The 27,365-nt window shown below is 38.4% G+C and overlaps 1 protein-coding gene across 4 annotated transcripts in view; it reads right to left on the reverse strand.

Annotated features, from left to right (window-relative positions):
- Positions 1-27,365, reverse strand: part of TENM2 (teneurin transmembrane protein 2) — a 1,595,068-nt gene that overhangs the window by 1,531,640 nt on the left and 36,063 nt on the right. For all 4 annotated transcript variants that reach the window (XM_066977122.1, XM_066977125.1, XM_066977123.1 and 1 more), the window contains exon 2: positions 22,710-22,762. The gene's annotated coding sequence lies outside the window, so the exon portion shown is untranslated. The remainder of the gene's footprint in view (positions 1-22,709; positions 22,763-27,365) is intronic.

Consider the following 27,365-nt stretch of genomic DNA (forward strand, 5'->3'; position numbering starts at 1 on the left):
CATTAGTGCCTAAGGAATGAAAGGAAATTTACCTATGCTATGCTTGAAGCATAGATATGGATGCAGAAAGGGCCGTTATTGCCCTTTTTGATACCCAGAATCACCGACGAGAGGCACATCGCACATGGCCTTAAAACTTCCAGAACTGCAGGCACTGTGGCTCGTGCCACAGCCCTACTGCAAAGAGCACGGTGATTCCACCCGTAGGAGAGCCGTTTTACTGCATTTTGTTCACTATTAGGTGAGTTATATAGTTTATTACGTGCTGTGCAGTAACATAGCTCCCTCAAGTAATACCTGTGTGGAAGAAGGATGCTTTGTCAGTGTACCAGAGCTTTGTTTTGCTAAGTGATCATATAAACCAAGGCAGTTATATGCTTCAACCAGCTAAATAAAGGCCTAAAATTTCCTCCAGTGCACTGATGCTCACACTCAGCATACGTTACCTAATCATTACCTTAAAGCTTGCAGATGTCATTGGTGTAAACATTAGGAAAATATACGAGATAGAAAAAAAACCACTTCTTCCCTGTGTTCTGACCTTTACCTGGGTTAAACTATTTAACTCCCCTCAACTACAGCTGTTTTATCCTATAAAGAAAAAGCTTAAAAGAGTTTGAAGACTTCAATTTTTAGTGAAAATACAGTCAAAAATATTTCATATGCTGCATATAAATAAAAACTCTTTACCAGACTACTCATTTATCTTTTGTTTGCTTCCCAGCTGCCATCCAGGGCTCCTGCCACATGATTTGTGGGATACCAGTTATTCATCTGATAGGGTACAAACACATGCTCTCAGCTATTATGTTATATAAACTGTATCTTTCTGTAAATTACACATCACAAAAATTCCTATGTCATGCATTCAGACATCAGATGCATGTCTTTCAATTCACTGTTTCTTTTATTTGAGTCCTTGTGTGATACCCTGTTCTCTACACTCTAACTAGAATTTTTGTTTCTCTCAACCTTGTCGTGATTATGGTTTTATTTCTTTTTGCACCTGAAAGTTTCCAGTGCAAGAAAGAATATGGGGTGAGGTGACCGAGCAGCTTAATGAAGAAGGAAAGAGAAGAGAGCAGACAAGGCTTGGATTAGCTGAGTTTTAAAGGCTTAGGCAGATGTGTATTCACCTACTGTGATGGTGGCACATAAGCAGAAACTTTTACAATAACAATTATAGCATTCCCAGATCTCAAACTCATTTAGCACAGAAGTCATGCTCATGTCTTTTCCTCCACTCTGGCCCTGGTCTGCAATGCGGTGAGCCCACATCCACACCCTGTGAGAAGTCCTGCTGCCAGCCTGCCCCGCAGGTGGCAGTGCTGGAATCACCATCAGGTCGCTGCCCCTCCTCACACAACTCTCACTCCCACTTCACAGGTTTAGCATATGTGAGGATTTCTACTTTTTCTTTCTCTCAAATAAGCTGGATTTCATATTGCTTTGGAAGGTTGCTTCTAGAAACAAACAAACAAACAGAAAAAAAACCACCACTCCATTATAATGGCAGACAACAGGGCATCCTTGCATGCTTTTATTTCTTTCTATATCATTTATATAGAACAGTTTCCTGAGGTTTCTCAGAAAACATATTGTCAGAGCCTGTCCCAGTATCCCTGGAAGAGCAGCTCTGCTAGAAAGGTGTTCAGTGGCAGAAGTGGCATGAGTAAATCAGCTTCTTTTGCATAGCTTGTCCTTCAGTACATGCACTAAGTTAGACAGCTCTATCTGCTCATAAATATGAGGGTGTTTATTTGTTTTTGGTTTTTTTTTGAACAGCTCACAGCTCACTCTTGTCTACAATGCAGTCTCCCCATTTCAATACAGAGCCAAGCCTCTCTCCAGTGGGTGCACGCCTGCATTGTCTCTTGCACGTGGATTCTAAGGGCTGCAGGTAAGGCTATAGCACTAGCGCCTCCACTGCTTCACTCCAGCAAGAGCTTCTTGCTATTCCTTAATTAACAACATAATGCAATTCATTCCATAAAAACTGATGAAATTCAAGTTGTAAAGCAACTGTCCTCTAACTAAGACAAAGTATTACTTGTGCCAATTTTGTGCCAATAAGGCTAATAAATGTCATTAAAGAATTTTAAAAGCTCTTTATTTCCCTAAAAAAAATGGTAGTTTACTTCAGCTGCATATTGCTTCTTTATTTATTTGGGTTTTTTTGGCTAGGTTTTCTTTTCCTCCACCATTTTGTTATCAGACCTTCTGTAATTGTGAATGGCCATACATCTCTTTGTTCCCTCCCTGACAAATGATTTATGGTACCTGGAGACCTATTGCAAGTGATTGTATGATACTGTATGATGTTGTATGATGCAGGTGATTGCAGGTGTATTGTATGATACTCAGTTATTAAAATATAATTCTGTGGTGGTTTTGTTTAACATTTGCAAAGGAAGGGAGCAAGAATGATTTCTTATTTAATTGTTCACTTTGTAAGGAGTATTTCCTTCCCAGAAAGGGCCATTATTTATAGCTATCTGAAGCGTCCATATTTCCACCAGTAATGGACAGATTTTAGAGTCATTGCTTAGCTGATAATATTAATAGCATTTGAGATTGAAGCTGAGAAAACTGAAATAGCTTATCCCTCTGACGAAACAGGGGTTTAAAGGAGTAAGATACTGTAAGAATTTATGCTGAAAAGAAGCAAAAGAAGCTTTATGTACTTGTGCAGAACAGGTATAAAAAGACACTGCTTTCACTGGTATTTTCCTATCCGTGTTTTTCAAATGGTTGGCACTGAATTGGCACAGCAAAAACATTAAATTTGTCATCCATTACTTAAAGGTTACTTTATTTTCCTGGTACTCCAAATTCTCTTAGCATCGTTTTCATTACAAAGATAGCTCACTCAAACCATCTGCCAGTAACCACCTCAGCCTGCGCGCTGTGCTTCAGAACATGAGCTGGTGTAAATGGGCAGCATCCTGGTGGAGTTGTTCCATAATCTCAGTCTGAACACACACAAAAAAACCCCTCTCATTACATGTGTAAGCCCACTTTACCTAATGGGACCCTTTTGACACTGTATACAACGTACAGGTTTAGCTAGCTAATAAAGAGATCAAATTTTAACATAAGCCATACATTCTGGCAGGAGAAAAAAACATCAAAAACTTTATGAATTTGCTGGATTAAAAAACAAAAAGAAAAAAAAACGCAGAATAGAAATAGCCAAGCTGACTTTTAGACTAAAATTTCATTCCATAAAAATAAAATTGTAACCTCTCCAGTCACTAATATCACCTCCCTTTTCTGGAGTACAGTGAGCAACAGCACGTGCTAAGCACCACTAGTTGGGCTGGAGCAGAGGACACAGTGACACAAACAGAAGTGCTCTGCTCTTTGTGTGTAAATTGGCAGTCATTGGGCAGAGCAGAGATCTCAGACCAGCACTGGCTACCTGTGAGAATTTTAGCTTAAAAAAAAAAGTAAGCTCGAATTTATGTTGGGTCATATTTTAGCAGCCAACTCAAACATAGGTTAAATCCTTCAAAAAAAATCACTAAGGTGGCATATTGATAGTTTGGATGGGAACTCAAATCACGGAAGATCTTTCATCACTGTGGAAATGTCACAGGCATCCACATACACAGAAACTTATGCAGGGCAATTCATCCAGTTTTCACAATAAAGTAAAATTTCTTCTGAAAGCTGACTTTTCATGAGATTGAAGGAGGCAAATTTTCCAAGCAACATATGCATAAGCAGTTTTTGCAATAAACAAACTTCATTATCTCTGGAAATTGAGTATTGAGCAACACGTTTCTTTTCCTGTGCTAGTTGACTCAACAAAAATTATGGTTATTTATCAAGTAATTTCATAATGTTCAAATGAGCAAAAGCTTAGAAGATATGCTGCTAATGAGAGAAATTAATAATTTTCTCTCCCGAAACAATTTTCCTCTAAATTTAAAAAAATGCACAAAATAGAGAATGCAAGCACATGTATTGGAATACATGGAATACATTTTGAACAGCTTTCACCACCAGCTTTGTTAAATACAAGCTAAGACCCCAAACTCAGTTCTGCCTTTATGAAAATTGTTCTATTTTAATAATTTGAATTAATTAGATAAAGCAGATGTCAGGGTTGTTCGCAATTAGTAACATGGCTTGGAAAAATTATCTAACAATCTAATATACCTATCCCACTACAACAAGTGTAAAATTTATGCAAATATTGATTGTAATAGCCAGCATTTATCAAGCACTATTTCTATAGGCTGACATATGAAATAAAAGTGACTGTTTAGCTAATGCAAGATTCGACATTAACGTCATTTAATATCTTAATAACCCTTCATATTGTATCAAGATGTTTACCGCAGATTTGAAGGTATTGAGAATAAACACACTGAGAATCTAGAAAGAATGCTCGAAATTCACTTTTCCTATGCCAACAAGTGAGATAAAAAGCAATCCTCAAATTTACTACCACTCACTTGGCTCCTGTCATTAACAGGTGAACTGATAGTACCACTAGTACCACTACTGATCTATTGGAGCAGACTAAAATGAAGTTCAGAACAAAGGCATTGTCTCTCTTCCCAGACAGATAACTCTGGAAATCAAGCATTCAAAAATGAAAGATGCTGCCATATGCATCAGCAAATTTTGTTAATTAGATTCAATAGATCATTTTGGAATATTTCAGATGTATTTTTCTTTGTACTCCTTACTCACAGAAGTAAAGCTGCAACTGCCTGAGCTGCAATCCCTCTTCCTCTTCCCTAATGGCCAGAGAAAGGTTGGTTTCAGTACTGGATGAGAAATAAAAATACTGACTTGTTACATCCTTTATAAAGTTTTTCCTTGTAAAAGAGGTCCTAGCAATTAACTTTTGTTGACATATTTCTTTAACATGAAAGGTGATAGTTGACCTCCATTTTGTTGTTGTTATTTTTTGGTCAGAGAAACCTAACAACATGAAAAACATTTTAAGAAAAAGCTTCAGAATTATTCATTCTGGTTCTAATGGGAACCATCAAACTGTATCCCTTTGCTACCTTTATAGATGTTGAAAAAACCTTAACACTGGATTTCTCTTCATGTTTTGAGCATTACCTATTTTGAGAACCAAAACATAAATTACTCCTATGCTCTGAAGAGATATCCCCCCCAAATTGTTGATTTTGCCAGGTAGTGGTTCCTAATGCTATCTCACACTTAGCCACCTTTGCTGTGCTGCCTGTAGAGAATTCATGCCTGAAGATTGACATTTGTTTTAGTTTAAGGCTAATCAAACAATATAGAAGTCAGTTCAGAAAAAAATTGATTTTACTATATATATTTCACTTCAGGAAGATGTTGGCAATGCCTTAGGGTATCTTCATTTCTGAAGCTGTGCAGATCAACCTCTCCTAGATCTCACAATTCCAACAAACAGGCAATACTCCAACCTCAGCTGTAATACCTCCTCACGATAGAAGACAGCAGTCACTTTGTCAACACAGTGTGCTAAGAGTACACCCTACAGGGCTGCTCACTGCAAAGTAAACACTACATATTTGACACAGGTGGTTGTCTTATCCTCTGCCAATACAGGCACTATGAATGGACTTGGAGGGTGTAAGCTAAAACCATGAGTAAGGTTTAAATAAGCATATACAAGTTGCCAATTAAAAAGCACGTCAAGGGAACTGAGTAAAGCATTTTTCTTTTCCTCTTCTTCGGGGTCAGGAATACCTTGTGGAGTTGCTCCATTAACCAGCTTGTTGCTGATGACAGCTCTTTTCCTCCGTGACTACATATGTGACAAATTCTACTTCTCCCCACCCCAAATGGGGAAATGAGCAGCATTCAGGCAGGTAGCACCCCCCTGGTTGAGTACTGAAACAGTAAGGCTTTCCCTGTGCTATCAGTTATCGCCAGGAAAAGCCCACCTACACTCCTAGCTCCAGAGCTGGGAGAAAACTGCCTTATCACGAGCCAGGCTGTCTGCCCCTGCTTTAATAGGAACATTAATTACCTCGTGCCCTGCAGCTGGCAGATGGAGATAGGCACAGGCAATCTGACCATCTGATTTCAACCTGTCAGCTGAGGAGGAGAGTTTCCTGTTAGTGGGGGGGAATAAATACTGAAAATCTCCTTTTATACTTCCAAAGGCAACAGTTATACACTTCGTAAAATGAAGTGCTTCATCTCAATGTCAGATGAAATTAGTAAGCTATCCCAAAGATCACTATAGTTTAGCTATATCAAGCCTCACAAGACAAAGAAAAAAACTGAATTGAATTCTGGCTGCTGTATTATGCTCTCATAGAAACTGAAATAAGTCCCAATAAACCCAGTTTTGATAAAAATCAAGATTTCAGATTTTAAGACCTGATCAGAAGAAAGATGTCAATCTGCAGGAGATGCTACATTCAAGAATTTATCTACCTTCCAAATCAGATTAAATTAATGACTATCCCATTACAACAACCTCACAGACATGCACAGATAAAATATGGTAATCCCAACAAAGACAGGATATGCTGTTTTGCAGAATATTCTTCAGTGCCAGAACTAAAAGAACAGGTTTCTTTATGCTTGATTTTAAAAAATAAAAATAAAAGTAAATTCTTATTCTGACTGAAGACATCTACAGAGTGAGGCTTTTTGGAAAAACTCCACTTTACAAGGAAAGCTGGGAGCATTTCAGATTCATCATCTGAGTTGCCACAGCCTAATAACTCATGTTCATTCCAAGTCAGTTTTTTGGTTGTTTGTTCTTGTTTTGTTTTTAATGCAATTCTGAAAGTGTTTGCTATGGGAATCCTGAGCACAAATAAGCATTCAAGATTCCTGTTCATTTATTTCTGGGATTCTACTTTGTAGCTCTAATGAAAACCATTGAAAAAGTATCCCTAATTCATCCTGCAATCTCAAGAAACAAAGAGAAGAAAACGATGCCACCATAAATAGGTGATGTGAGCAACCTCAGAATACCTGAGATGACAAAATTATAGAATAGAATAAGCATTATTATAAACAAGTCAAGCAGCAGTATTTCATGCTTTTGAGATTCCTTGAAGTGTATGGCATTTTTCCCCCACATGTGCATGCATGTCTAAGATCAAAGATGTGTTTTCTATAGCCTGATGATCTTGTTTCAAGAAAGCAAACATCGTGGTTCTGGAAACTTTTTATCTTAGTCTACCTGTAACTTTTGTGATTCTGTGGCTACATAAGGACAGCACACCAACTATGAAAAATCTTCAGTCTGTTTTCAAGCCATTTTGTATCTTTACAGAAGCCATGTCAGTAACAGGAAAAAACAATTAACACTTATGGACAATTGCTTTCAAGATAAACCTTTGTTCCAATCTGGATATTGTAGTTCCAGTCAGACACTGAGGGGAAAGATTTAGAGATAACATTGCAAGCGTTATCTTAAAGGCAGAGAAGATTTCATCATCCATTCATTTCTTAGATGTTAATTATTTCTACATAAATAGATCTGGAGATCTAAATAGAAGCTGGAGAACTTGAAGTTTCACAAGGAACATAGTTGTGGAGTCAGAATACTACACCTAAATCAAGGATCATTTAAAGACATGGATTTTAGTTTTAAGTAACATGATCAGTGGAGATAGTGTAGATTTAATGGTGTAGCCTAAACTTCAAATACTTCTGAATATTGAGAAATATAAAAATCTTTATTCAAATAAAGTTGGCCAGCACAACTGAACTTTAATTTGACCAGATAATAATAGCAGTCTTCCTAAATCCAGCTAAGAGAAGACAAAGAAGAAAGCCAAAAATGTCTTTTTTTTTTTTTAAACTACACTTGCACATCAGTTGGGGAGTTAATGGTAGCAGCACCCCCAGAGTACCTGCCCCAAATCAACACCCCAGATTACTTTGGTCCCTCCTGCCCACCCCAAGTCTGATTCTGATAAGTCACAACAGCCACCCTGATAAGAGAAAGTACATTTATGAATTTCTCTAATCTCTTTAATTTTTTTCAATAGTCCTAAATTAAATCCCTTTCACCCTTATCGCTTTATCCATCAGAAAATCCAGAGGATATTTGGATTCAGACATCCATTGCACCAAAGATCTTTCATTACAACTCACAAACAAGCACTTTTTTATTGAACAAGAACCCAATTACTTAACTCGGCTTCAGGTTTCATTCTACCCTGCTGCCTGCACCTTGACATGGACCTACTAATCTCTTTTGGCAGGCATTGCTACATATCAGTTCTGATGCACAGAGATGATTCCTAACCTCCCTTGCAGAGAGCTACTGATTAAATAAACTGAGATGCCCATCTCAGCTTCTTTGGACCAATGAATAACAATGAGAAAATAAAGTTGGGAGATAGAGACCTTTTTCCCTTTAATATGAGCAGCATTCAGAAATAGGCAGAAAATGAGGGGAAAATAATTCAGTAAAAAAAAAAATCAGGAATGGAAACAGCTAAGTGTTTATACTGCCTTGCATAAATGATTCATTTATTATATCAGCTAGAGGTTATTCTTCCTCCTTTTGTTTCTCCACTGCAAATTAGTAAACAGTTTCCTTGCTACTGTAATGGATAAGTGATGGCATAACTTCGAAGTGCTTATCAGGCAGAGGGTTATGAATATTAGAACACAGACTTCAGCAGGCTCTGCAGAAGAACTCCACAGCTTAGTTGGCTGCAGTGATATATTACCTCCTTGTTTCATCTCTTTCCTTAAGTGGTGACAGGATCATCACATTCTCCAAGCATATACTACCCCAGAGATGAAGCATATGGATGAAAATTGGTAGCTGATGAAGGTGAGAAACTAAGTATGGGGGGGGGAGGGAAATCAATTGTACAAGTGATCCCTCTCAATCAAATTAATTCTTAGAAAAATGGGTTATTAGACCCAGACTTACAGCAGCTTCAGTAGACCCTGGGCTCAAACTAGTTGTGTTAGTTACAGAACTCTGGATAAGGAAAGTACAAAGTTGCACCCATTTATATATGCAGCATGCTAAGTTAGACAAGAGTGTATCCAAACATACAAAGATGTGAAGAATCATGGAGTCATTACAAAATATCAGCAATAATGACATGGATAAAAACATGGAAAAGGGTGTAAATGAGAAGAGCTGGGAGAAGAGGAAGATCAAAGCAAACCAGAAAAATAGATATCAGTGATAATGTAAATACACTGAAGATGCAGAAGGGGTTGGAAGGGACCTTAAAGATAAGTCCCTGCATTTACTTCAGTTCATATTACCGTACTTTTTTTTCTGAACAAAAAGTGATTATTCAAGAAAAAAAATTGACCATGTGTTTTCAAAAGAAACTTAAATGCTACATTTAGTATCAGACAAAATAACAACGGAAATCTAAACTATTTTACCTGTGAAATCCTTTTATATTCTGTCAAACTGTGAGCTCATTACCACGTTGCTAAGATGTTTTCCTTCCATGCAATTCTGCATTTCTAAAATAAATACCATAAAGGAAACTTGAAGGCATGGGTTTTGTTTCTGCCTTGGTAGTTTCCAGCAAAGAACTGGTGATTTGGCTTTCCCTGCCTCTGGTTGTTACCTGGTGCTGACTTGCTTGGTCTCATTTGTATCTCTGAACTAAAAAGAATTGATGACTTCATTCAGTCAGAGTTACAGCCAAATGTTTTATGTGGAGAAACTTAATTCAGCCATGAACTTCAGAGTGAAGTTCTTTAAAACACGCTGTATTCAGTCTGTCATATTAGGTGCTAGGTGCAAGGCCACAAACATAGGGGCTTTTCTGTCCCACCACTTTATGTTGGACCTCCATGTAGTGTAGGGAGAAGTTTCAGTTATAACTTCCACTTGCTTTTTCTTTCGTCATTGGATGCAGAGTGATACATTTTTATAATTTTTGGAAACAAATTACACCACATGATTATATTAGTGAGATGAAGGCTGATTGATGTCATCAGTGCAAATTAATTATGTCAATGTTTCTGTGCCAAATTCCCTCAGCTAATACTGTGATGGCGGCTAAATGATATGTCAGAAAGCACCGTTTTCTTTTATTTTCAAGGTTAAGTTATTAATAAAGCTTTCACATAAATTCATTGGACAGAAGAAAGGCTCTCTGAAGGAGGTCTTAATTGTGTTCATTACTTTTGCTAGCATAGAATATGTTAACTAAATGTGGGGCAACAATCTTCAGAAGCAAACATTAAGCATAAAACACCTGCTTGTTATCATTGTGGGTCCATGAAGGGAAGCTACTTGTGTATTTGCATCAACAATGATATAACCACTTCTGTTTGCCAGTGTCAACTATTATTCTGTGAGGTGACCCAAGAGTAACTCATGTTCAATCTCTTTATGTGGTTAAAATCTTTTACTGATCTACATTGAGTGGAGACAACCTCCATGTTGAATGAGCTATGTGGCTTTTACTGCCATGTCACATTCAGGTGGTTTCCTTTGCAAGATGTAATTTTCAGAGAGGACAAGTAAACTGGAAAGTCTTAAGATGGATGAACAGACAGTTCATGCAAACAGGTTTCCCCACCTTGAATAACAGCAAGTATTCATTAACAAAAGTCCTACAAGAAACAAAATACTACTGGACTGTCCACACATAACTCAGAATTTGAAATAAGTCCCTTTACTACATACAAAAAGGCTCAATAGTCCCTCTCATCTGAAAATTTTAAAACTCTCTGGAAGCTTTCACACATTGTGAGCAAAAATTCAGCAAAATACAGAAACAAATGCAATAACTCATTAATGGATAAATCCAAAAAAGATGTTTAAGTATTTAACTTTCACTGAAACCAACAATTGAAGAGCAGTCAGATGTCCAGCAACTTTTGAAATGCAAGACTTGTATTACTGTAGGGTTCCCCAAGGGAAGTGGAGGGGTCCCAGGATTCTGCCTGCCTCCACTGGCCATAAGCCTGGCTAAGCTTGAAGCACTCTGTAGCACACACCTGCCAGGCTGTGTGGCTGTAAGGTCTGCTCTTCACTGTTTTTCTCAGTAAATGTCTCATCGAGGACAAAAACTTTTAACTGCAAGAAAACTCAATAGCTCTGGAAATAGTGTGTCAAAAGATCCTGATGATGTAGCTACAAAAATACTAGTTCATTATTTGGCATGTTTACCTCCAAGAAGGCAAGCTCTTTCACCAGATCTTCTAGACTGTAACATCACATGGAGGAGGAAGAGAAATGCTCTTCCCCTCATGAAAGCAGCAGCTGACTTCAGAGCTTCTATAAAGCAGCAACAGTATGATAAATGTCACACCTTCTTTTACTTTTTGTAAGGATGCATAACGTACTTGGTGTTCAAAAAGTAACAAGTGATAAGAAAAACATGCTAACAAATAGAATTGCTTACTGTAAAAACCTAAAGTAACCCACAGCACTATTTTATTTTGGTTATACTGAAAGATGTGCATGAAATCCATTCCAAACATACAGGCATATATTATGAAAGCATGGTCGTGCATTGTAAAATAAATACCTGCTTTGTCTACCATGACTCTAGCAAACACACTAAAACACTTATATTTTTGGATATGCTGTATATTCTCTGCACCATGGGCCTAAATTTACCTATTACACTAAGAGGTCAAATAATTATTTCCCTATGACAAACTCCCCATCATCAATAGCCAGTTATAACTTTTGAAGGAATCACAGCTAGTAAGTGTCCAAACACATACCCATCAGGAGAACACCACTAGACAGTATAGATGATGTTAAAAAAAAAAAAGCCACAGCATTTTTCACCTGACTGCAGTCAGTACTTGAAGTGCAAGGCAGAATATGATGTCCTAAATCAGAAGGTATGGTCAGATGTTCACTTCAGAAACGGCCGTGCCAGTTAAAGGTGCAAATTAATCTCTGCAACCTACTGTCACTACTGCTTCTTCCAGAGAGAAAGAGGATGAAAATACTCACACGATCCTATACATTTCAGTAGCGTTACTCAGTTATCTTACCCTCCTGTGGAAAGTTATTTAAATATCATTCCCTGGTTTGAGGACATGGCCAGCATCAGCCTGCTAATGCAAACAGGATATTCCATAGCACACATTAACAGTAAAGCAAGCTGAATGGCACGTGCCCTGCCTGTGAGCCATTGGAAAAAAATGCTATTGAGCTTTTACAGAAGCATCTACTTGCCTCTCTTAATTGAAGGCTGAATTCCCCTGGATAGAATAGAGACTATGCAGTTATAGATTGTTCATAACAATATTTACCATTTTTCTCTTAATAACAATACTGGTATTTGGGATATTAGCCTCAAGTACTAAAAAAGTCACCATCTTCCTAATTTTCTTGACTTTTCCATTACTTAGATTAGAATTCAGCTGACAATACAGACCATAATAGAAAGGCACACTCAGATCCTGCAACAGAGGGAAGTTGAAAAGAACAAAAAAGGAAAGAAAGAAAAAAGGAGAAAACCCCAAGCCTTTAAGGGGAGAAAATGCACACATAAAACTCCTGGAAAAAAATGAGAATATAACAATACCATATAGTTTTTCTGCTAGCTAAGAGTTTTTCTCCCATTTAAGCAGTCACATTTCTGCCCAGTGCTGCACTTCGATTTTTCTAGCCATCCCATACAAAGCATTCTCTGATATGACCCTTTTAAGAATTAATAATTCATACACGCATTACTGCTTGGTGCAGTTCTAGGATTAGACAGCACTAAGAATTTATTACAGTATACTGTAATAGCCAATAAACTATAAAAATTACAGTATCTTGCTTGTAAATTTGTGATCTTCAAGATGTGTTTTGATGCACGCACCCTGCTTTGAGAAGGCACCAAAATGAAAGAGAAACAGGAAGAAGTGTTTTGACTACTTGAGTGGACTTGAATATGTGAGAGGCTCCCTAGCAGAAGCATCCATTTACCTATATGAGTACATACGACATACATACACACAAAGTACTAACTTTCCATCAATAACGTAGCCCTCCAGCTTGTTCTAACAAAGCTATGAAGTGAATACAAAATCTAGGTGTGAATGAAGAGGAAAGGAAAAACAAATGCAGAAGTATTTTCACTTTTGTATTTCTACCAACACTTCTTAGAGTTACTACCTACAGGGCTGTAACAACAGAAGGCAGCTCTGCCCAGAGGCTGACAAGCTGAATACATTTGGGGGTTTTATTTATTTATTTAAGGCTTGAAGTGCCGAGCAGTTAAATAGAACAACTCAAAGGTCTTACTAATATCTCTCCCTGTCTAGTTGAATCTGATAGTGTGTTTTCATCTTCAACAGGAAAATTAGAGGGAGAGATCACATTTATTTCATTCTATGCGTTTGGAAGCGCAGGGATTCAATGTATCATTGCCATTATTCTGCTGTGAAATACTACTGATATTTTTAAGTTATCTTGATTACAAGTGATTGATTACAAGAATAACCCTGTTGAAAAGCCAACTCGGACTGAACTGTCCTTACAGAAATAAGGACTTGGGACCTCCCTATATCTTGCTCTCGGTGCTGGAAGTGTGGAATAAAGAACTGTAATAAAGAAGCTGTAGCATTGCAGGTTCATTCTTGGCACTAGGGCAGAACTGAACAGTGGGGCAACACTGAGCATTTTTTAAAGAATCCAATTGTCAAAAACCACAATATCTACACAGTTACATTTTCTGTGCCCGTGACAACTTGCACACTTCTTACTGACCTGTGGGCTTTCCTTGCTGTAGCAGAACCGTTCAGCAAGCAGCTGCCTCCCCCTACGAAGCACACATTTCACAACAGCCACTTCCCAGCTCTGGGGGATATATCCTGCCCAGGTAGCAGCAAGCAGAGCACAACCCGCTATTCAGATTTCATCTGAACAGGGTGCGTAGGCATGGTGGAACATTCCCTATCTATTTGTTGTTCTCTTGAAACACATGAGATATGTTTTGGCTTCCCCATTTGCAAGCAACTAATATTGTGAATCTAGCTAAAGATGCAACAAGCATGTGGGGTTCATTAGTACTACAGCTTGCATAGACATCAATTCTTCCTGGCAAAGATGTCAGTCAAAGTGGTCCCGTGGCTCTGTGCATTTCCTAAGCAAGACCACTGTATGAATGCAGCACTCCATCCAATCTGATTTATCTACACCTATTTTATCTTCTGATGTTCAAGTACTGGTTTCACATACCTACTGCTCAAGTTCACTGACAACCAATAAATGCTAAAGGGTACTTAAAAGCTTCTAGAGATGCCAAAAGACCTTGAACAAAAAAATCTTATGAACTTAACTGGAATGTTTCTTTTTTCTCATCAAGTGTAAACTGGATAAGTAAAGTAATTTATCTTTTTATTCACTACTTGGACAAAAACCTAAAATGGAAACATTTCCAGTAAGAATCCCCTTCAATTAGAAATGGATACTACAGGTTCTACCTTGCTTCCTGCTCTAATGTCTGTTAATGTTTGTATCAGTTCAGACAGAAAGGGGCAAAAGCTATCCCTGTGCTTGGGGATATTAAAATCCAGAGGGAACAAGGCCCTGGGCAACCTGCTCTAACATCACAGTTAATCCCGATAGCAGCAGGGGACTCGGGATAGCCTGCAGAGGTTCCTGCTACGACTGCATGTAGGCAAACGGCCAGCCCCAGCCTGACCCTAAACTAACAGGAAAAACAACAGCAGGAAACAGAAGGGGAAAAGCCAGTCAGCCTCCAGCTAGTGCCAGGCTAATGAGACCTTAATATGAAAAATTAAGCAACATTGCAGACAGTAAAAAGAACATACCAGGGACTCAACTTTGAAAAACAAAAGCAAACTTGCAAGTCTGCTTCTTTTTTTTTTTTTTTTGCTTCTTTAGGGTCTGTTGAATGCATCTCCTCAAAGAGAACAGGTAATCTGACCATTTGACAACAGAAAGTATTTTGAGAGTCAGACTGCAAAAGTGGATGCTTTTAACTATTTTAACTTGAAGGACTAATTAATATTTAATTTTGTTCTTTTTTTTTTTTAAGGTTCAGTGCTCAGCTACTCATTAAGCACAAAATTGCATCTTCAGTAATTACTTGTAAAAGCTGAGAAAAATGATAAACATTTCTGTAGTACAAGCAAAAGTACACTGCAAAACCAGGTATGAAATTCCCTCTTATTTGGGAAAAGAAAAAATAGAGATAACCACCCACTGTTTTTCAGCTCTTCCACAGTTTGTCACCCTCTTGCCTTCATTTGTAGACTCTCTAGGTAACACAAAAAGCACTGCCCGCAGAAATGAAGACAACAGCTGTGAACATACTGTAGGGTTGAGATGAGGAAGAAGGGAACCCCAATCTTTCTGCACCGTGAGCGACCATTACATGACAGGGAAGGACCTTTCCTGCTGTGCAGCTCTGCTGGGTCCTGGCACCAACCCAGAGAACATGAAGTCAGGAGAAGTGGAAGGGAATTCAGAGGAGCGCAGTCATTTAACCAGCAGAGAAAGGGGAAGCACCTTGTCCAGCATCACATGTGCAAGCACTACGTGCACACTTTTAATGCAATGCTGAAACTGCAAGAGCTGAGAACTATTTCCAGGAGTCCAGGCTCACAACTCAACCAAGATAAGCTTTTTGATACAGCCAGCCAACATATTTTGCATGCAAATCATCTCAATCAAATCTGATTATCTGCTTGTACATATAAAATAATTTCCATTTCCTCATAAGACATTTTGAAAAAATATTAATTCATTTAACTATGAAATATTCTGTTCCAGAGGGATTTTTTGGCTACGAAAACAAAGTGACCTTTCATATTAACATTGATTCAAAATGATATTTTTATTTCATTTTGAAATGTCATTTTGTTTCTTTTTTTTAACCACGAAACCAAAATGAAATGACATTTTAACTTGAAATTCAATGAAAAGAACTGTGTATTCAAATGCCAAACTGAAATAAAAAGTCAGTTCTCATTACATTTCTTTCCAGAACTTTAGACGCATGTGTTTCTTACCTCAACTGAAAAATGTTGTCCGAGACTTCCAATCTAAAATTTATATTGAAAAATATTGCTTTTTCCAAGAATCAGCTGTTTCTGTTGTGGTTTAAATTCATGGATCAAAAGGATGATAAGGACATTGAACATTTGAGGTAGGAATGGTACTAATCCCCAAACTGTCGGTTTAGTCTTTTTCACACACCCTGCCATGAACTAAAAAACAAAACCTCATCCACCACCCTGCTTCCTCTTCACTCTGAAGCAACAGAAAGAAATTCTCAACATTTTGTCTGCATTTTGAGAATTTATTTCTTTTGCTATCAAACTGATAAATCTATGGAAGCTCATCTCTCATGAAATACCACTTTCATGCCTTTTTTTACATCCGTAGAAAATACCAAAAAATGAGTTTACTAGTGTGGCTACACTCATAATGGTATTCCTTTTATATACAGATTCTTACTTATTACCTGTTAAATTTTTTTCCTCAGTTGCTTACGTAGGAAAGACAACCCACTGTGTGTGTAGATATGCAATGTAATTGATACAGAAGTCCAAGAAAGTTTTAGGATTTTAACAAGTGTCCACATAATGGAGCAATCCCTAACAATGGGAGACCTTCTCAGTGTTCTGCTATCAAGCTAGAATTAAGATGAGAATTCCCGGATAACTCCAATCTCTTGACCTCGAAGCACACAGCCAGCATTTTTCTAGTTTGAGAAGGGTCCAAAGTGTCTACCTTACATGTAGTGTATCAGACACCTGAAAGCGCAAAGCCAAATCATGGAATTTTTAAACGCTTTGGCTTCTGAATTTCAGAGCAACAGTTGCCCATGGCTTAGGAGGAAGTATGACTGGTTTAATGCAAACTCCTTAACTTCTTCCAAGTGACTGGCGAAGGTCTGTACCACACACAAACTGGGCATCTGTTTTCCTTGGGTTCCTATTGCCCTACCTTAAGAAAGGGAAACAAGCATTATTAATGTTTCTGGACAAATAAAAAGCTCAGTGAAACAGGGATTGATCTCTGCATGCATGTTTTTATCCTTCTGTAAGGCTGCAGAGAGGATTATAATTTTATCTTTTGAAAAAAAAAATTATTAAGAAGAGCTGGAAGAGGGAAGCTGGAAAAAAAAAATCCTATATTCTCATGGCAAGTGCCAGCGTCATTGCTGTCTCGCAGCACTTCACAGCCCTGCTACCACCTCATGCTGCAGGATTTGGAAGCATTCCTGCTTAGTTCTTACAGCTCAATAACAGTGCAGCTAAATGAGAAGATCACCACCACTACCTAACTGGTAATGGCTCTTGTTCACTAGGGAGGGCGTGATCCATTATGAGCCACTATCATAAACCAGCTTGGGTTGGAAGGGACCCCAAAGACCATCTAGCTCCAACCCCTTTGAGCACCACCAGGGATTACACATCTTTTGCAGCTCCCTTTGTTTTGCTCTTACAGGACTGTGATCATAAACAGTTTTAGTACATTTCCTTATTCTTTCTTTCCTTCCTTTTTCTTTTCCTTGTTATTTCTCAAATATTAAAGGAAATAATCCTTTATCAATATCTCTTCTTCCCACATTTTCAATTATTCCTTGAAAATTATAGGTATTTTATTTGGAAACATTTCTACAGAGGTTAGTCATCAGAAGTGATGGAAATGTTTTATTTTATACATAGATTTGTGAAGTTATGTCAGTCTTTTTTAAAATGGGATTTTCAAGAGACTAACACTAGCAATACAAATCCTACTGAAATGCATTCACCCTTAATGATTTCTAAAGCTGCCCGTCAACATGGCACATGATTATTTTCCTTAAAAAGATTCAAAGTGCAAACCTTGTCCTGACTGAAAAGTCTACACCCCAAGTTATTCTTCTAACTACGACCTGTAACTCTTGTTTGTGTTCTCCCTAGTAAAAGCATAAAATCTGAAACTAAATGTAGCTGGAAAAGTTGGGGCTGATTTAAGAGTAGCAGGCATGCATTGCAGCTCTGCTTTGGTTCTGGCCTTGCCCTGAAGCAATTGGGCTGCTAACAGCTTTTCTGAAATGATCCCTTTTCTCCTGCACAATTAAAGGAACCAAAAAAGTACTAGACAACACCTAAGCTTCACATGACATGAGTTTGTGAGACTCAACTACATATTTCCTTCCATCATACTGACCATGATAACTCACTTGCTTTTGAACATATGAAAACCTCTTCAGAGTAGAGTTCTTCCCTCCTTCCTGTTATTGAAATAGGAAATAACTCTCAGAAAGTGGGAACAAAGTACTTCAGAATCAGACTAGTGAAAAACACTGATGACGGCACTCACATAGGAGATGTGGTGCAAGCTCTTGAATGTTCCTACAACCTAAAAAGTATGTTGGACACTCAGCTACACAAAGTAGGTCTGCCTTGATGCACCCTGCTGGAACCAGCTCTTTTTGTACAGGTACAGAAATGTTCAAAGGAAGCATCTGAGCCCGACCTCTAACTTCTCAGTCTTGCTGACCCAGCATCTATTTGCACTAAGGTTACACCACAGACACTGAAACCACAGACACCTCCAATCAGACATGCTGGTTCAGGATACACATCACTACATCCTCCAGTACACACAGACAGAGCACAAACCAGGCATGCATCTGGCTCTGCAACACACCTGCCCCTTGCTAAGGTGTTTCTGTGCTAGCCAAGTGCACAATCACTTATTTTGCCGTCATTTTAGGGCAGAGTTAAGTACTTAATTCTGGTCCAGTTTAATAACCCCCTGAAAAGTTAACATCTTGCTGCTGCAAAAACTTGATTTTTTTTTTTTCTAACCAGATTTCCATGGAAATGGTATTTCACTCACTGATTTCAATTGAATGCAATTGAATGATTGCATGCATCCTGATGTTTTAAGATAGGCTTTTCCCCCACAGAAAAACAGAACCAAACCAAAACAAAAAACAGTTCAAGAATAAACACAAAATCCATTAATTGTTTTATGTAGCGGAAGTGTAAACGTAAAACATCTGGACAAACAGATGCTTCTTCATTCAATATCCTATTAATAATTTCACACACTTCTTTCTTGTTGCCGCCAAATGATTTGAGAGTCAAATCACAGTGGTAGAAAACATCACCTGCTAATATCAACATAGCTGTCTCAAGTATCCCAAACATTTGAGTTTATCCTGTGTCTTGAGCCAAAGTCTTGTCAAGTTCTGTGAACTAAGTTCAATCAATGTTGAAGAGACTTCAAATCAATACCTGAGTAACACAGAGAAGCATCAGTCAGTTAGCAAGTGATACTTTGTCATTTCAAAGTCTAGTATCTTTGTTTTGTATGTGTTGGTTTCGGCTTTCTTTTTTTTTTGGTCTTGTTTTTGTTTTTAAAAAGGCAGAAAGTAAGATCCTAACTCCTGTCTGACAAATTTCCCCAGTTCATTTTGTTAGGAGAGTGCTATTGACCTAAACATGCTGGTCCAGTGCCAGTACTAATACTTTCTCAGCACCCTAAAATCAGAATGAAGCTTCAGCTGGATATAGTGCTCATCAGAGAGCACACAGCTAAACAACTGCCAGTTTCTGTTCCAAAGGTGACTGTATATCAGTGCTGTGTGAAGTGGCCCCTGCGTCTTTCTTACATATTTCACAGAAGTGTTATGTCTTGAGGCTTAGTCAATTTTTTATAATAGGAGATCACTGGACGAATGATGGTTTGGGACTATGAACCAAGATTAATATATTTACATGCTTCCTGGAATGAGCATGAATACAGACTCTGTCACTGAAACACACTCAAAGCAATGGACAACATGCTTTTCTTAACTAATTCTGAGAGAGAAGGCAACAAAGATTTTGCCTTGTTCAACTAAACTAAACTGCAAGAAAACTTCCTTCAGAGAACTCTAACCAATCTTTTTGCTTAAGTGCAATCAGTCCAAACCTTCACCCGACTTCAGTAATTCTGGATGAACAAGTTAATAAATTATTTTAAATAAAGCGTAAATGCTTTCCTCACTTCTTTCCACTCTGAGCAAAGGTGGTGATATTTTGGATACAGCAGAGATCTTAAAACAAAACAAGAACAGATAGCAAGAAAAATGGGTGAGTCTTTACCGACATAGTACTATGAATCTTTAGTTTGCTCATTGCCAAGATTTACATATATCAGACTTCATAGGCAGATCTGTAAGTATACCATGACCACTGGCAGGTATGCTTAATAACGAACTATAAAACCAGCTTGTTTTTGTTTCTTCTGAAAATAGATCAATCATCTTACATTTTATTGTATTTCCAAGTGCATAAATACGATTCCCCAAAACTTAAGACCAGGCACCGAGCCTAACTTGACATGGGAGATTCTATTGCCAAAATTAACAACTTCGGGGGGGAGGGAGGGAAAGCATCAAGATATTCATTTGCCGTGCATTCACTCATTGAATTGAGCTAAATCCTGTCCAGACTATGTACAGAAAGAGTGCAGTTCAGACTGATGTGTTTGCTGGCAAACTGTTCATTAAAATGTAGGTCCACAGAATTGTACTTCAATATGAATCACAGCATCAGAAAATAATTCAGGTTGGAAGGACTTCAGGAGGTCACCCCCACACACAATAGAATGCAGCTCTTTCCCCAGACTAAGTAGACTGCAGTACCAGTTATGATAGAAGAATTGGTTTGTGTTTTTTGAATAAATTGGCTGAGTGTAATAGAAAGTGGACATACAAACAGAGATCAGCAACACAAGTCAACAAATGCATTCATTTAAAAGAAAATGCTTTCTCCTAGACCGACAAATTAAAAAGAAATAGAACTTTTGTTATTACCGGCACATGAAAGATGAGAAAGCTGGACCCTCCAACCTACACAGCTAAAATTATCAGGTCTTGCTTAGGGTCAGCATTCAATTTTTCCATTTCTGAACACATGAAAAAGCTTCTATAGACCTAGAAAATCCAAAACCTCATTTTGAAATCAGGCACTACGAATTCTCTCCACTTATTTCAATTGCACTCCTTTCAATTTGACAGATGCTATTTCTTATATTTCTGTTATGAGATCTCCACTGTCATCTTCTGAACGTTTCTCTAGTTCAGAATTAATTTGCTAATATATTGAAGTGTTGGTGCATAATTCTCAGTGTTTGTGGCTGTCAGTTTTTTTTTCTGGGGGGAGGTGTGGGGTGGGGGGGAATAGAGGGGGAAGGCAATCTGTTTGGAAACCTGAAATGATTTTACACACTATGCACTTATGTGTTCTACATTGAAGTACATGGGCATGTACTTCATGTATTTATGAGGGGATAGTTCACCTTTGTAAGCATAATTCTCTTTTAAGTTACACATTCAAGAATTGCTCCCTTCGTGGTGAATTGCACACATGCTTCATAGCTATTTAGCATAGGCTTCTGTGATCCCTGATGGCCACCTTATACCGAAGCACTCTATTTATAAATAAACAAGTGTCAAAAGGAAGAGATGCATATTATTTCAGAATGTCATCTAGAATATATCCCTTTATTCTGTTCTTAAGAACCTGAATTGGTAGCTTTTTTCTTTTAAAAAATTATCAGTAGGAAAAAAAGACATTAAAAGCCCAGATCCAGAATATCCTAGTAATTCTGAGATTCAGAAAATTTATGAATCTTGATCCAAACTCCATTAAAAAGACAAAGGATCACTATAAAGTATCAGAATAGGTCAAATACACCCAAAGCCTATCAGCCAAGAGGTTCAGTGCTGTGTAAGAAGCTATCGTTTATCTTACAAAAATGGAAATCAGCTAAGGATGAAAGCTACACACTCAGCAGCAGTTGTGAGGATACGTCTTGCATGTATAAGAATTATTTCTGCTATTAAAATTATTAATTCTCCTAACTCGAATAACTCAAAGAGTTAGGTCTCTACTATTTGTATTAAAGAATGTATTTTTTCTTATTTTTTTCATAGGTGTCTTTATTTAACAACAGATACCACCCTTAATTCTGAGAAAATGGTCAAATAGAGCTCAGTCACAGAATAATCCATTGTTAATTTTCCCTAAAAAGGGAAACACAAAATTTCCCTGCCAGCTTCTAGATCTACAGAACAAGAAAAGCAGTGAGGTGATGCATCCTGATGTACCAATACTTTATTTCCACATCAGGTTAACCCTGAAGCGGTATCTATTGCTGAACCAACCATGACTAAGCGCAATAACAACTTTCTGCACTAGCACATGAAGCTTATTACACAAAACACAGAAAGCAACATATAACATAATTAGACAGTACTTTCAAACCCATTCTAAGTGTAAAATGTAATTATTACAGAGCTAGAAATGTAACATGCTCCTGGAAAGAGAAAGAATAGGACACTCCTGACAAACCCCAGTAGTAAATAGGTTCTTTAAATGGCAAGACGTACTGTAGTTAGTAAAGGGTCTCATGAACATTTTCCTTTTCCACTGCAAATTCATTACTGTATTTGGTTTGCTAGGGCAACATGCTTGAATTTGACACAACTAATGATGTCAAGAACTTCATAGAATGAACAAAAGCACAAAAGGATTAAAAGGTAGATCTTGGAACCCCTGGATTTGACATACCACATGCTGTTTGAAACTGTCGGAAATACTGACTGCAGAAAGATTTACAGCATTGTTCATGAAGTTGCAGAATAAATTCAGAAAGCAGAGGAGATGCGAACAAAAGAATAAAAGGAATTAAAGTGCTGCTGAAAAGAAGACGGGACTGTTAAATGCAGATACTGAAAATAAAAACAGCTGAATATGTCGCAAGTCAGAGAATTATGTTTTATAATGTAAGTAAAATAATCAGATATTCTTACCAGAAGGAGTGCTGTATTTGATGTACTCTGATGAGAAACGGAGAAGTTTTCTCCTGAAAGAGCATAAAATAAAAAGAACATTAGGAAAATGGAGAGCAAAAGTGTTCTGTCAAAACATAAGTGATTTAGATTGTTTATGTAGCATTAGTATGGATTCACTCAGGAATAAGTATTCTTATTAATAATATAACATTCTTTTTAATAATATTTTTTATCCTGAAATAGTATTTTTTCACCAAGTTCACATTAAGGCAGACATTTTCACAAGTGCAGAGCAGGTATTATGCCTGCGTATTTGCTATTTCTACTGCAGAGAGTCTAGGGTTCCAGCTGTGGACATGGAAAAACTTGTGCTAATAACAGAGACATAAAAAACAGTAACTGTTAAAAAAAAAAAAAAACCTCATGTTCCTTACACCATACAGTTTCAGGTGCTGAGAATTAAGGGAAGAAAAAAGTCACTAGGTCTCATTTAATCTAACAAGGATTTATATTCCTATCCTAAACTTGGCTGGCTAGTTTCAAACATCGAATAACTCAGCATTAATGCAGATAGGAGTCCATGTTTTCCCTGTTTATACTATGCTGTGTGGCTACACAATAAAAACACTTAACCAGCAACTAGAAAAGTCCTATGGAATGGTCAACTGATGGGCAAGACACATTGGTGGTTCGAGCATGCTCACAGATGAGTCTACCAGACTTGTCACTCACTGTGTCCATCAGTTTAGTTTCTTAAAAAAGGAGGTTCGGGCAAGAGACTGTTCGTACTCATCAGAAATTGACCTTTCGTCATTGCGTCCATCACTAGGTAAGAGCTTTTGTTATGAAACGGCACAGTTATCCTGTCATGCCAGCATGTTTAATGAAGCAGTCACATGCATTAATGGAGCATTATACTAGGGCTCAAATGCTGCCCTCACTAACGCAGAGGCTGTTCTGCTGCTCCATAAGAAGTCAGAAATGAGCCCTTTATGTCCACATTTCCCTTCTGCAGTAGCACCAATTTCTCTCATGCCAAAGACTTTCAATATCTGTGTGCCTGCACTAACTCGATCAGGACACGTGTGCTGTCGGAGAGCCCTGTGAGAAGCCACACGTAAAAGCTGCTGCCTAGTGGTAAGCAGTAACTTGCTTTCACACACTGAAAGCAGAACAACTGCATTCATTTATTCAAGGGATTACCAGGTGCCAGATACATGTTTCACCCAGTAACTGAGGATCCCTAGTTCCATCTTCTGTGGCTCATCTTAACCCCACTAGCTAACCCATTCCGCCCCCCCCCCGCCACGTGCAAGACACTCGACCATGTTCCAGGACCTGCACTGCCCCTCCAGCCATCTGGCAAGCTTTCATTTGGTCTGTTTCTACTATTCCTCTTTCCTGACTTATGTCATTAGTGATTAAACAGAAAAGGAAAAGCAATTGGTCTTTCTCCTGTAAAGGTAAATATGAAGAAAACAATTAAGATGCCCGAGATTTACTATAAACATTGCTGCTGGTGGTCTGTTGGATTCCTTCCATGTTCCAGTGCCGCCTTACATTGTGCCCAACAGAAACAAATGACAGATTTACCAGCTGAGTCATTTTACTCTCATATGTGACAGTATTATGCAACAAACTGCATTATACATTAAATGCTGTGACAACATAATAGGCAAGGTGTATGTTTGGAAGAAAAATGAGTACCCTTTGTGTTTATCTGATGGCAGTTGGCTTTTGTTATCACTGTAGAAAACATGGCATCCTAGCATAGGAACCCAGAGTACAAACCATTAAGGGGAATTGATACGGGAAACGGCTCCTGACCCTGGAAATAGTGTTTCTGAACCCATGATTTTAATTGTAAAGAAAGTACTTTAAGTTCACACTACTCATGCATACCTCTTCCTAAATGCAAACTGAACCAGTGGAGAACAATTACCTTTATATTCTAGATGTTCTTAGTGCCCAATTCAGAAATACCATCTACGTTCTAATCATCTCGTATCAGACTTTTGCTTACTTGATACCTGATTCTGGGAAAAGAAAAAAAAATAGAAATCTTTCTGATATTACATTCAAGTTGTTAACAGCTATTTTACATAAAGCACATACCCTGAACAAATCTTCATTTGAAAATTTAAGGAATATAACCCCCTGGTTAAATCTGTATTAAAAGTATGACTTCAGTACACACAGAGCACAAGAATTACAAAGTAGTTGTTACTAAACATATCATTCACATCTCAGTTTTGAAATAAAACCTCTCCAGAAGAAATTAGATGAGAAAGTATATACTTTAGTTACTAATAAATGTCTAGATTTCCAGAAGTGTTCTTCACGCTCCAACTATAGAGCCAAATAATTTATGTGAATTATTCAAGGATAAAATCAAATCAGCCAGAAACTGAGTAGTGCATATATGTACCAATCATTACTATTTCTCAACTTTCATCATTAATGAGATCAACATAAGGATAAGTGTGGTATTTCTTTCCCTTAAAGAATATTCAAAGTTTGGAAAATAAATTTAACTTCTGGAAATATGCTTTTTGTTCTTTCAAGCTCTTTAGGATACCTCACACGTTGAGGTAGGTGTGGAAAACACAAAAGATCAGTGTTTCTTTTGTCACACTGCTTAGTAGAGTCTTCTGTTAATGGAGCGTTTTATCCTAGTACAGTACATTTTTTTATTTTTTTAACCTGTTGAAGCAGAGAAATTACTATTGTTTGTGTTAGAGTTAAAAATGACAGGAAAGTCTGCTTTTGTGCAGCTTCAGTGGTGTGGAATACAGTAAAAGAATTATGAAACTCAGAAATACTTGGTGGCTTCAGACTCCTAACAGCTACATGCATACTGCAGTTACATAAAGCAGAAGTTACATACATACAAAAATACAGCAAGACATGCACCAGAAATTCAAGTTATGCATAAGTGAGCTTGGCAGTGGTTAATAGGTTTTCTAACATATTAGAAGAACGAGACACACCATCCCTTCTGAAAGTCCAGCTAGATTGTATAAGCAATTTTAAAATATAGTGACACTCATCTCAGAATTACACAGAACTGACTCCTTCCCAGACAAGGACAAAGCTCAAACTTTCCATGTTTCCTTGGAGATGTGCCAGAGACACACAGATGACATCCAAAAACAGTTTTCACCAGGTAAGGACCAAGCAGTACAAATGTACACACACTTGGCAGAGCAGAGGGGCACAAACCCCTCCCTCCCCTGCTTGCCACCCCTCTGTTGATGCAGCCCAGGATGCAGCCAACCTGCAGAGCTGCTGGCACACGCTGCTGGATCCCATCGAGTTTTTTGTCCATGGCATCCCTCTCTTCTTTTTTATCAATTGCACCATTCAGCTTTGTGTCATCTGCAAACTTGTTGAGTGCACTCAATCCCACTCTGTGACACTGTTAAAGTTATTGCAGGACAGAGCCCTGAGGGACTCCACTCGTCACCAGCCTCCACCTGGACATAGAGCCACTGACCGCTACTCTCTGGGTACAGCCACACAGTCAATTCCCTGTCCACTGAACAGCTCAGCCTTCAAATCCATCTCTCTCCAATGTGGAGAGCAGGATGTCATGTGGGACTGTGTCAAAGGCCTTACAGAAGTCCAGGTAGATGGCATCAGTCGGTCTTCCCTTATCAACTGATGCAGTCACTCCATCAGAGAAGGCCACCAGATTGTACGGACACGATCTGCTCCGGTGAAGCCATGTCTTGGATCACCTCCTTGTCTTTGTCTTGCATGTGCCTTGACATGTCTTCCAGGAGGATCTTCTCCGTGATCTTGCCAGGCACAGAGGTAAGACTCATCGGTCTGTAGTTCCCCAGGTTTCTTTCTGCCCTTTTTAAAAGTGGGAGTGATGTTCCCCTTTTTCCAGTCACCAGGGACTTTACCTGACTGACAGGACTTCACAAATATGATAAAGAAGACTTGTCAACTCCATGAGCCAATTCCTTCAGGCCCCTGGGATGCACAGCATCAGGCCCCATAGACTTGTACCTGTTCAGTTTCACCAGGTGGCCTCAAACCTTCTCTTTGCTTATAGTGAGAGGGACTTGGCTCCCCCAGCCTCCATCTATGGTTCAGGGAAACAGACTTGGGAAGCCTGACTGGCAGTGCAGACTAAGGCAAAGGCGAGTACCTCAGCCTTCTGCATGTCTGCAGTTACCAGTTCTCCCTCCTCATTTATCAGAGGGGGAACACTCTCCCTGGCCTTTCTGTTCTGGCCAATGTACCTCTAGAATCCCTTCTTGTTTTTCTTTGCATCCCTCACCAAGGTCAGTTCCATCTGTGCCTTCACTTTCCTAATCCCTCTCTACACATCTGGATGGCATCCCTGTATTCTCCCCATGCCACATGTCCCTGCTTCCACTGCCTGTGCATTTCCTTCTTACATTTCAGTTTGACCAGCAGGTCCTTGCTCCACCATGCTGGTTTCCTGACTTGCCTGCTATAAACTGGAATTTCTCTTGCTCTATCTTATGCCAGGTCGCCTTTATCCTTTTGCTCTACAGTTCCAGAAGCCTATCTTGTCTCAAAATTCCCTTTAAGTAGTTGAATACAAACAAGACCCTCCCCATTTTCTCTTAAAACAGAAAAGATTCAGATCACCCAGATTCAGTTCCGTCATATATATTGTGCTCCCTTTCATTAGAT

This window comes from Anser cygnoides, chromosome 14, assembly GCF_040182565.1.
Source record: "Anser cygnoides isolate HZ-2024a breed goose chromosome 14, Taihu_goose_T2T_genome, whole genome shotgun sequence".
Taxonomy (NCBI): domain Eukaryota; kingdom Metazoa; phylum Chordata; class Aves; order Anseriformes; family Anatidae; genus Anser; species Anser cygnoides.